This window comes from Lissotriton vulgaris, chromosome 8 (assembly GCF_964263255.1).
Source record: "Lissotriton vulgaris chromosome 8, aLisVul1.2, whole genome shotgun sequence".
Classification (NCBI taxonomy): domain Eukaryota; kingdom Metazoa; phylum Chordata; class Amphibia; order Caudata; family Salamandridae; genus Lissotriton; species Lissotriton vulgaris.
This window is the reverse complement of record NC_141696.1, coordinates 1,035,260,288-1,035,272,869: the sequence shown is the minus strand read 5'-3', so window position 1 is coordinate 1,035,272,869 and position 12,582 is coordinate 1,035,260,288.

Genomic DNA, 12,582 nt, shown 5'->3' with positions numbered 1-12,582 from the left:
AAGGGATGCTACATAAAGCTTGTGTTAGGAATGAAAATATATCCTTTTGGAAAGTGGTTAACGATCCGTTCCTTTCAAAGGTGATCATTAGGAAGAGAAGGTGCCAAAATTAGCCATTCATCAAGATATTGATAGAGATGCATATCTTGTAAATGTAAATAGGCTACAATCAGAGCAAGTACCTTTGTGAAAACTCTGCGAGAGGAGGAAATGCTGAATGGTAGTGGAGTGAACCGAACTGATAATGGTAATTGCCCACAGCAAATCTCTGAGACTGATGGTATTCAGGATGCTCTGGAATGTGAAAATAGGTGTTGTGCACATCCAGCATCCTTAAATAGTCCCCTTGAGAAATCAGAATGTATTTGCTAAAGGACTTCAGATCCAATACTGGTTGAAACCTTCCCTCTGGTTTTGATACCAAAAAGAGTATCAAATAAAACCCCAGATGATGCACCACTGTAGGATCATGAAACATAGCACCCTTCGCCAGCATAGATTGAACCCTTCCATAGGAGCTGCCTTTTTCTGATTCTCTTTTGGATCCGGATGGGTCGGAAATATGTTCTTAGTGGGGGTGTCTGGAACTCGATCTTGTAACTCAGTTGCACGTTGTCCAGGACCCACTTGTCTGTGGCGTAGAGTTGCCATGTGGGAAAAAAGTAGCTGATTATTCGGCCCACCATAGATAACAGATTGTAATTGACTCAGCTGCTGCTGAAACTGCTACAACTGCACCAGCTGCGGTCGGGGTTTTTCTACCAGCTGAAGCTCCAAGACATCGAGCTCTGCCTTGAAAGTACAGTTTGCTAACCAGCGCCTAAGCATAAGGTTTCTTAATAATAGACTTCTTCACATTAAGAAGATGGCGAGGTTGCACCACATTCTTCTCCTCTGCAACCTTTTTAATAAACTCATCCGGATGTGATGAAAAAAGTTTATACCTTAAGAAAGGTGGACGAAGAATCAGTGCGTTCTGGGTTGCGCCACTTCCATTGCTTAAGCCATAAGTGCAGACAACCTGCAATTGATGCCCTTGCAGAAGAGCATGTAACATCAAAGGACACATCTAACAAATATTGAGCTGATAGTCCCGCATTTGCTAATATCTCAATGGGGTCCTTCTGTTCCTGTCGACAATCATATAAGATCAGGATGTCTTCAAATATTTTCTGTGATGAATAAGCCACATAGGTGGCAGCCCGTGGATCAAAACTGAAAGCTGTGTATGCCCTTTTTAGGTATACCTCCATGGGATCAGTTAAAGATGCTTCTCCTGATGCCAATAAAAAAGGGGTCACCATGCTTGCCAGAATCATAATAATTTTTAGATACTTGGGGAACTGCTCTTCGAATGAACTCATTGGATATCTTTTTTCCCTGGGAAGGTGGAAAGGTACTTTTATCTATGTTGTTCCATTCTTTCAGATGGAGGGATTCAATCACCTCTGGACTGGCAAATCATTCACCCCTGGGGGCTCATTTACAAGCCCTTTGCGCGGCCGGTACGTCACTTTTTCCTATTTTAAAAGTGGCAGGTGTTATATATTGTGCTAGAAACTCATCACTCTGAGTTTCCTTCTGCTCAAACCCTTACGTAGTCCAGACTTGTTTGAGTATATTCTGAAAATGCACACCCTGCACACATCTCCCCCTCTGAGTTGCATCAGGGTAATCTTCATCCTCCTGCACCTTTTCCTGCTTTGCAACAGGTTGTAATAAGGCTGAGGCAACAGCCTCATCAGTCATGGCCTGAAGATCCGACTTGGAGACCCAAATAACCTCTTCAGCTGCTGTAGCCGATGCAGATGTGCCTGGGTTAGCCATGTTTTAAGCCCAGTCTTGCTCAGTAACGTTCAATATGGATTCGTTTAATTCTTAAGGCAATAAGAGTATGGTTTGGTATGGAAAATATTATGCATTTCTTACTCCATTTCAGGAAATGCCCTGCATTCGTTCTAACCAGCATTGCGTGTTCTTCAGCAGTTGAATATTTCTGTTGTGTTTGGATCAGATTACATTTTAGATGGATCATCCAAGCTCAAATTTCAATTCAATTTATTTTCGCACAAAGCATTTTTTGATTTTACAAAACCCAATAGCTGAAAACACACGCTTCCTATACGAAATGCAATAAGTTGGTCGCTGGAAAACAATATGATTCAAACTGAATATGTCAAAATAAATGCTTTCTATGCTCTGTGACCTTTAGTTTTTTCATTATTCTCTTTTGGAGCCATGTAACATGTCAAAACCACTAAACATGATTTCTTTAGTGTCTAGCCATCAAAATATATATTTGCAGCTACTGGTAACCGGATGTACCAGAACAAAACGCTTCCCTTTTTAATAGTTTGCAGGTTGTTCACAAGATAAACACATGGCGGTATTTCTCGCATCATTCAAACTGGCATTTTCACTTTAGGTATTTCTCTCGAAGATAGTCATTTATCCTACATGAGATAACAATGGCGCAGCAGAGAGCTTTACAAGAACATAATATAAACACACAAGATAAGTTTTTCACTTTACAGTTACAAATGAAAACACACAACTCTTTTCCGCTTGAGATCTGCTCACTGTAAAATGAAACATAAAAACATGCAGACATATGGAGCCCTAAGAGATTTAATAAAAAAAGGAAATTCCAGATACTGCCCTGCTGTTGTAGCATCCCAACTGCTCTCTTAGTTTTCTATTTCCTGTCCCCTCCTTCTAACGTGGTTTGGTTTACATTCGCAAGACAACGAGACAAATACGTGCATACGTGTGTGTTTGCGTGGGTGTGGGTGGTGGGCGTGTGTATTCCAAACATCAATTTTCACGTATGTTTTTCTGTTTATATTTGTGTGCGTGTGTGTTACACTTAAATGATGGATGATGGTAAAGTTTAATTTGATTTCACCCGGTAAAGACTTTCCTGCAAATAAATATCAAAACTTGTAGTGCAGCTCAGTTTACTCGCAAACCGTTAAACATTTACAAACAACTTAATGTAGAGGCCCCGGTACTATTTCTAACTCTCCAAAAAATGTGTTTATAAAAAGTAAACTTTTCTTTTTAAACACAGCCCCATTTCCTATAAGAAAGACGAGCTGCATTACAAAACAAGTTTACTTTATTTAAAGGCGATCAATTGGTGACCTACTTACCTTAGAAGACAGTCATCCCGGTTATGGGCTCTAATCTTCATGAGATGTAGTTTTCATCCTGTTGGAAAGTAGGTTATTGGTAGCTGTAAGTATGCACCTACCACTAGTAATAAGGTCACCAACACGGTATAGGGTCCAGTAAAGATCTCAGTGAATTAACTCCTTGCATATACATGATTCTGAAAGATATTGTTCCCCAATGGGAAGGAAGGATGTGTTGTGAAGTCAAATTGTGGTGTATTATAGCATTTGTCTAAGCTTTCAAGATGGACAGTAGAGTTTGCTTCATTAATGTTTTGATGGAACAAAGGTGTTGATTCTTTTTTTTATATTTTTTTAATAAATCCTCATTCGCCTCAGACCCCAATTGATAATAAAGTAGGGTGTGTTTACCGTTGCTTGGTTTTAAGGAGACGTAAGCCATCAAGGTGTCCCCAAGGAGAGATGTCCACCTACTAGTATTCAACTGACCCACAGAATGTCACTGGCCCCTTTTTGGGAAGGGGTGGTCTAACTCTCTTCTGGTTAACTATAGCCGAAGACTGTTTATGTTGGCCTACTGATGATGAAAGATGGGAGAGGGGCCCAACACAGTCAGAAAGTTTCCAGAGAGGCCTAATCATAGGATCCAAAATTATTTAAAACGTGCTAACATAACAACTCAAACCTCTAAATTAAACCGCTAAATTATACTCCCCCAAAAAACTAGTGCTGAGACCAGTTTAGTAAACAATCCCATAATGCTTTCTTCTTGCTATTCTGGAGCCTACCCAAATCAGTTTTATATGTGTTATATAGGGAGGAGAGCCATTGCACATGTGTGGGGGGTGTAACTTCTACCCATCTCTTACAAATGTCTCTCCTGGCCAGCAGGATTGCATAAAAGAGGAACTCCCTGGCAGGGCCTGTTACCTCACTAGCTATGCCAAAGATGATCAAGGCGAGAGAGATTTGAACTGGGGATCTCAAAATGTCAACTATAGTTGCCCCTACTTTTCCCCAGTATTCTGTTATCACTGGGAAATCTTTAAACATGTGAACGTCTGAGGCATTTACTAAATCACACTTCTTGCAGCTGACTGGGGGACGGAGATAAGTAAGCCCTGTGGGTAGTAAAGTAATGATTCTTCCTGGGCCAGGCTGGTTTTACAGTAACAAACAAGATGTTAAAGGAAGTTTGCCACAAGTCTTCCCATTGTTCATCTGTCAAGGAAGCTCCCCACAGTTCTTTGGCTAACTTAAAATCTCCATCAATAGCTTCCTCTATTGACCAGTAAAAGAAGGAAAGCTCTTTCTTTCGCACTGGCCTTGACACTAAATGCTCCTCCAGGGTATTTCCTATGCCTATAGGTTGTTTTTAAAGTTCTGAACCCAACTCTGCAGTTGTAAATATTTTAACCTGGGCATACCCTCCTCTTGCCTATTGTGGAGTGACGAACATGATATAAGCAAACCATCCGACGTCAAATTACTCCACACCTTTTACCCGCTGTTTTAAGTGGTATAGCTAGTTTGCCTTTCAGGCAGTCTGGAACCCCTGGAGAATCCCAGAGGGGAGCCAAACTTGAGAAGTAAATTAGGCAAGTGCACTGTTTAATTCTAGCCCATGCGAGAGCTATCCCTAACTGGGCTTTCAAACTGATCTTTAAAAAAAATTCTAATCTCCATATTTGAAGAGGAACCCCTCTTGCGTCAGCCCCACGCCCTTCAGCACGGCAGACAACATGACCTCCAACCCTGTGTGATCTGGGGATTTCAACAGCATTCTCGAGTGCGATAAGTGGAAGGCCCATGCATAGTACAGTAGGTCAGGGAGAGTAAGACCCCCTTTCTCCCTCCTACAAATTGTAAAGGAATAGTGTTAAACAAAAATGTGATATTAGGTAATATGACCATTTTAATCAAACTAATCCTCCCCAGAATGGTCAGTGGGAGATGGGCCCAAGATTTCAGAAGTTTCTGGCAATCCCTAGAAACGTTTGCCAGGTTAGTCCCTGTGATCCTATATATATTCTGGATATTCCTGACACCCAGATACATTATTTCACTCTTGGTCTGGTATCAGCACTCCAGTAGGTTCTACAACATGATCTCTGTTTTTTCAGCATTAACCTTGTAGCCAGAATCCTGTCCAAAGTCTTGTGCCAACCTAATAACCTGAGGGAAAAACGCCTCCAAATCAGATGAGAGGATCAGAACGTCATCAGCATATAGAGCTACCTTCCTCTCCCATGCCCCAAATTTGAATGGTAAGATGACTCATTTCTCAAACGCTGAGCAAAAGGCTCGATATACAGATCAAAGAGGAGCAGAGAGAGGGGGCAGCCCTTGTGATCTTGAAAGGGATGGTCAATTTACCATTTACCAGTAGTCTCGTCGATGGATCACGGTATATAAGCTGAATGGCTCAACAGAATTTGTCACAGAAATTAAATTTTTCCATTACTGCTGAGAGATATACCCAATTGACCCTATCAAAGGCCTTGGTAGCATCTAGTGTCATTTCCGCAAGAGGGAGTGAAAAGGAGGAAGTCAAGTCTATTGCACTGAGAAAATCATAGGTAAGATCTGATAGATTCCTACCTCTCACAAAAGCCTTCTTATTAGGATGCAACAGACTACTTGTTGCTGCTCCCAACCTGTCTGCCAGAATCCTTGTGAAGACTTTATAGTCTGTATTCAACAGTGAAATGGGTCTTTAAGACCCACAAGGCACCTGATTTTTCCCTGCTTTCAGAATCAATGAGATAGTGGCTTCTCCCCATCAAACAGGCAGCCTGGCACCCTCAGATAGTATCCTATTACAAAAAACGACCATGGTCAGGATTATCGCCTCCCCCAAAGATTTATACAATTGAGCTGGGAGCCCATTGGGCCCTGCAGCCTTTCCTCCCTTGCAGGCAGAGATGGCCTCACTGACCTCATGCTGGGATATATATAATTACAGATTTTCTCGCAGAAAGGAGCTTCGGGAGGCAAGCTTACTTCTGCCTAATCAATCCGTAGCACAAGTTCTATCCGCTATGTTATCTTCTTCGTATAGCTCCTTAAAGAAAGCGAAAAAAGCATCCCCAATATCTTTGTCAGTGGATACCGTGACTGTCTTATCCTCACTGCCAATTTGCATCATCAAATTTTGCGTCCTATCAGGCTTAGTTTTCCATGCTAAGAGTTTACCAGCCCCCTCTCCATACATAAAATGGGGATGTTTACTAACCTCCCATCTTTTTGTGATACTTGTCTGGATAATGGTATCAGACTGATCCTTTAGACTGCTTAATTTCACCAGATGTTCTTGGCGCCTTGCAGGGACAGTCTCCCTACTCAAGCTCAGTTCTACAACCTTCATCTCAGATTCCATATGAGCCACCTCCTCCCTGTACTACCTGATCCTATAGCATACCCTACTTGTGACCATACCTCTTAAAAAAGCCTTCCAAGGATCCTACACCACTACAATCTCAGTCAAACTAATATTTGTGTTTGGAAAACACTCTGTTTCATGGGATATATACTTGACTTCAGATTCATCCAGGAGTAAGGAACTAAAGTTCCTTCTTTCCCAACAATAAGGCCATTGATATGGCTGCATGGTCTGACAAATGGGGAGTCAGATAGCCAATATCCTTGATTTTACCCCTAAGATCGTGGCTAAACAGAATGTAATTGATCCTGGACTTATAGCCATATTTGCTGTTGTAGAAAGAAACTCCTAGCTGGGAACCAGACCTATCTCTCCAAATGTCACAGAGACCGGTCTGTGCCATCATCATTTGAAGATACGTCCGAGGCTTGGTCAGTATATTTGCTCTACTGCTTGGAGACTTATCTAGCTCAGGGTTGAGTACTATAATAAAGTCCCCCACCATTATAATTGGTTCTGGAAATTCCAAAAGATTTGAGAAAATTGTTTTTAAAGAAGTGGGGTCTTCTTGATTAGTACTATAACAGCCTACCACCATCAGCAAAAAGCCTTGAATAGATAAGTTGGCGATGACCCTGCTGCCAGATGGTCTGCCATTGAATTTAATATACATATGCTTGTTTTTTTAAATCAAAATAGCTAAACCCTTGATGTTTGCACCCTAATCAGAACTAATAAGGTTATCCACCCATTTTGCCTTCCTAAAATTTCCAGACATTTCCTCTTTCAAAAGATGAGTTTCCTGAAGGATAATGATCTGCGCCAGAGAGTCTTTAAGATACTGCACGATTTTCGCCCTCCTAGTTTTGACTGGCAGGCCATTAACGTTCCAGAATAAAAACTGGATAATACACATGGAGGTTTAAACACCAGAACATTAAGTGTGCTGGATCTCCCGGAGAACCGACCCCAGACCAAATGTAACAAAACTAAACTGAAAGGCAAAGAAGATTTTTTTTACCCCAATGCTCCTCCTTCCCTACCACACCCCCTACCCCACCCCCTCCTGGTACCCCCATTTACCTGCACTACTAGTCCAGGTTCTGCCCACTGGGGAACCTCCCCTGTCCCTATATGCTCAAGTACTACAAAAAGGCAAGAGACGAAAGCCTTGCGACCCTGTCGCCAATTTCACACAGTTATGTGCCTTTAAAAGTGACTCCAAAGAACTAAATTAACTTAACTGACAAGCTGGTATACCATGCCTCTTTCTCTAGCATATGTTATGACAAGGAACTCATGGCCTCAGGTAAGATTGAACCCTTTCCCAAGAATCCAGGGAACCTACTGCAAGTCACTTGTGTGAGACTCCATGAGTAATCTATTTTGTAGCTTTGCCCAGACTATCCAAAAGCTTGGCTGCCTCCTGCACTGATTCTTTTTTATGTTTGAAAGCTTTATTAGAGAAAAAATAAGTAATACAATAAGGTGACATCAGCAAATATGAGAAAAAGGTTATAAACTGGGAGAAGGTACATAGAATCAGCCAATATCACGACGAAAAAACAAAGCATTTTTAAGTTATGGGGAGGGAAGGAGGGAGGGGAAGGGAGGAGAAAGGAAAAGCAAAAACATGGTATTCATCGTATAAGATGGGTAAGCAACAATAAGAAATACAGCAAATGGCAATCAAAAGTACAGTAAAAAACCTTCGTATGAGTAATTGCATGAATGAAAAAGAAGTATGAATGGGGTCAATATAAACTAAATAATTACAATATTGAGATTGAAAGGTAACGTGCAGAAAAACTACAAGTAAGAGTACATGTGTTCAGGGGGGCTTGAAATTATCCGAAGATAGTGGAGAGTAACTGTTTTTCGCGGATTGGTCGAGGTAGAGAGTAAGAGGTAGCCAATAAAGTTCAACATTTCGGGAAGGTTTACAGGAGGAGGCAAAGGCCACATCAAGTCTGTGTGAATGACATACAAGATTCCACCAACAATTGAGAGATATTTTGTTCAAAGATTTCCAATTAGAGACAATATGCTGTAAGGCCAAGGCTAGCATAAGGTCAAAAAGACCACGAGAGTGTGGGGGGAGGTCTATGTCTTCTGAAAGGCTGCCAAGAAATACTAAAGAAGGAGAAAATTGAATAGAGAGGGTGAAAATGCGAGAAAGGCGGGAGAAGAGCTGAGACCAGAAAATACGAGTTGAAGGACAGAGAAAGAAGAGGTGAAAAAGATCAGCAGAAGGGGCGTTACAGGTCCAACACTCAGATGTTGCATCAGGTTGAAAGCGAGAGATAGAAAGAGGAGAGAGGTAAAGTCTGTGATAAAAGAAAAATAGGGATTGAGTGAGAGAGGCAGTACGGGAAGTCTTCAAGGAACGAGCCCATATTTTGTCCCAAAGAGAAGTCGGCCATGAAGAATGTAAGTCTGCCTCCCAAGACAATTCTAATTTAGATTTGAGGCGATCTGGATTGGGGGCTGAAAAGTAGCGGTATATGATGGAAGCTTTAGGAGTTGTGGAAAGGACAGTGAGTAAGGAAGAAGATGAGGTAGGTAGGTCTTCAGAGGGGAGAGAGTAATAACGATCTAGAATGGTTTCCATGAGGATAGGGAATTTCTTTGCAAAAGAAGGAGGGCAATGGAACTGAGAACGAAATGCAGGAAATGAGCAAGGGGATGAGCCATCAAAAAGATGACGTATCCAAATGATACCTTTCGCTCTCCATGAGGGCCATGCGATAGGTCGATTGTTAATTAACAGAAGTGAGTTGTACCATATAGGCATTAGTAGGAAAGATTCCTGTGTCACTGAGGTAGGGGAAACTAAAGGGCGTAGAAGGGAAGAAGTATGTTTGAATAAAAGAGGGTTAAGACATGGGGCTTTAGAGGTAAAACGAATTACTTCCTGGAAAGAGTACGGAAGCAGTAATTCCTGTTCAACAGAAAACCATAGGGGAGAGAAAGGGGAGGGTTCCTGGGATAACCAGCGGGAAGCTTGTCGAAGGGAAAAGGACTTATGGTAGAGGCGAAAGTCTGGAAAGTTGGTACCTCCATTAAGCTTAGATTTACGTAAGTGGAGAAGCGAAATGCGGGCTTTTTTCTGCTTCCAAAGAAATTTGGACAACGTAGAATCAATGCGACGGAAGTAGGAGGCTGGAATACGAAGTGGGAGCATGGATAGCAAGTAAATCAGAATAGGGGCAATCATCATTCTGATGGAGTCAAGACGGCCCCACCAGGAAAGAAATAGCGGATTCCAAGAGGTGAGTAAAGAGTCTATTCTAGTTATGACTGCATTCATGTTGAGTTGAATAGAGGAAGAAATAGAGCTAGAAAACAGAACACCGAGATATTTAATTTTCGTAGAATTCCAAGCAAAGCCAGTGGCCGTGAAATAGTGGGGGAGACAAAATTTTGTTAAAGGAAGGATCTCTGTTTTGTCCGAATTTATTTTATAACCAGAAACTACAGAGAATTTCTGAAATTCGTCTAATAAAGCTGGGACTGATGTGGGCGGATCAGAAATAAACAAAAGAATATCGTCAGCATATGCAGACAATTTAAGATGACGTTTACCGTACGGGAAGCCAGAAATGGCTGGATTATTGCGTATGGAGGTAAGGAAAGGTTCCAGCGCCAAAATAAATAAAAGAGGTGATAGGGGACAGCCCTGACGAACCCCACGTTGGAGTGTGAATGGGGAAGTAAGTTGACCATTAACGAGAACAGAAGCTTTGGGCATAGAATAAATCAAAGAAATATAAGATATGAATTTAGGGTTAAAGCCATGCCATTTTAGGGAGGCCAGAAGAAAGGACCAGTCAACCCGGTCAAAGGCTTTCTCAGCATCCACGGAAATGGCTGCAAGGGGAATCCAGGGAACCTACTGCAAGTCACTTGTGTGAGACTCCATGAGTAATCTATTTTGTAGCTTTGCCCAGACTATCCAAAAGCTTGGCTGCCTCCTGCACTGATTCTAATCTACCCATCTTATTAATATGCATAACACTTAGGAGTGCATGGAATTTTATCTGGGCAACTGCACCAAGTTTCTTTAAAATCGTCCATTTTCCTGCCCAACTCCCATTGTCTGTCTAAAGTAATGCGGGCGAGGTAAGATCGAATTTCATAGGCAAAATCTCTGGGTTTCAGAGACTTCTGATTTAAGGCACAGTTATGGATCTTTTCCTTCAAGGAAAACGTGAGGAAGTTTATAAGGATCCTTCTCGGTTTTGTTCATTTGGGATGTCTCCTGAAGGGATTCCTGTGATTCTTCAGTATATCCGTCTTCAGGTCCTCCTCCAAATCCTAAATCTGAACTGATTCTTTTATGAGGGTAACAAATAAGGGCTTGAGGTCCTCCCCCTTGTTTCCTTCAGGAACATTCAAAAGACGCAGATTGTTCCTCTGTAAATTATTTTCTAGTGTCTCAAGACTGTCCCAGAGCAACAGCTCCTCTCTCTTGAGCAATGCAATATCTGATCTAGCCGCTCCCAAGTCATCCCTATTTTCTCCCACTGCATTTTCCAGAACCTCTGTCCTGGAGTTTAGGAGATCAATTTTCTTCTTCAACAATTTGCGATTTGCAAAAAAACTAATCTCGCCTTGGTTTGCCTTAGAGACAGACAATCCCTTCTTAATATCTTCCTCCAGGTAATAGAAAAGTGCCTTCAGGGAAGCCACTGAGCACCCACCACTTTGCTGCTCCTCAGAAACATTGCCTCGCGCTGTGCTGTCGTTATTCAGCGTGATTTGACAGCCTGAAAATGCTTCTTGCAGAGAGACACTATTTTTGTCCGAGGCCAGAATTTGGGACAGTTGAGCATTTGCAGATACATTTTCCATTTCGGGAGAAGTTTGTAGGACCAGAAGGGGGCTACCCACTGCCTCCATCCTCTCAAAATACTCAAACAAGGGGGTTAACTCCAACTGCTCTTTCAAATGCTTCCTTAATGCCTCCCCCTGCTTAACGACATCCAACACTAGTGGTTGCACTTTGAAATATGATTGCAAGGAAGGTGTAATCCTAATTCTTGAGTCCAGAGTAAAACTTTTATCTCTGCCTTTTTGTAATGCTCCTGCCTTTAACCTTGCAATGCTTAAAAGTTGAACAGCTACTATAGACCACTGTAACTGGGGTCGCACAAGCCTTCCTCACCTTCCCCTGGCTAATACTGTCACTTATACCCGTTATCCCATTCCGGGGAATTTTAGTATTTTTACCATCAGACTTTACTTTTGCCACCCCCTGCGCCCCACCACAATGTCTCTTGCTTCTCCTGTTACCTTTCTATATAGGCTCCGTGGGCACTGGGACAGGAACAGACTAATTTGCATATAGCCAGGTTCTGAGCTGGGATGGTGCAGTGAGCTAAAAAACGGTGTTGGATCTAGCCCTGATCTCTTGACTAGGTGAGAGTATTCTGCTTAATTCAGAAACTCTGTCCATCACCACCCCTTGTTGTTAAATATTTTGACGACCCTAAGCGTGGAAGGGTATACTCAGATGTGAGTCCCTTGCTCATTGCACCATCAGGATTCAAGCAAGCCGGGCCGACGACGGCTGAAATTCCAGAAACTGGTCCCCGGAAGCTTGTTTCCTTCCCAGTGTAAGAATTGGCTTGGTAGTTTGGTTTGCCCTGTTCCCATCATGCACTGGGACAGGAACAGACTAATTTGCATATAGCCAGGTTCTGAGCTGGGATGGTGCAGTGAGCTAAAAAACGGTGTTGGATCTAGCCCTGATCTCTTGACTGGGTGAGAGTATTCTGCTTAATTCAGAAACTCTGTCCATCACCACCCCTTGTTGTTAAATATTTTGTCCACCCTAAGCGTGGAAGGGTATACTCAGATGTGAGTCCCTTGCTCATTGCACCATCAGGATTCAAGCAAGCCGGGCCGACGACGGCTGAAATGCCAGAAACCGGTCCCCGGAAGCTTGTTTCCTTCCCAGTGTAAGAATTGGCTTGGTAGTTTGGTTTGCCCTGTTCCCATCATGCACTGGGACAGGAACAGGCTAATTTGCATATAGCCAGGTTCTGAGCTGGGATGGTGCAG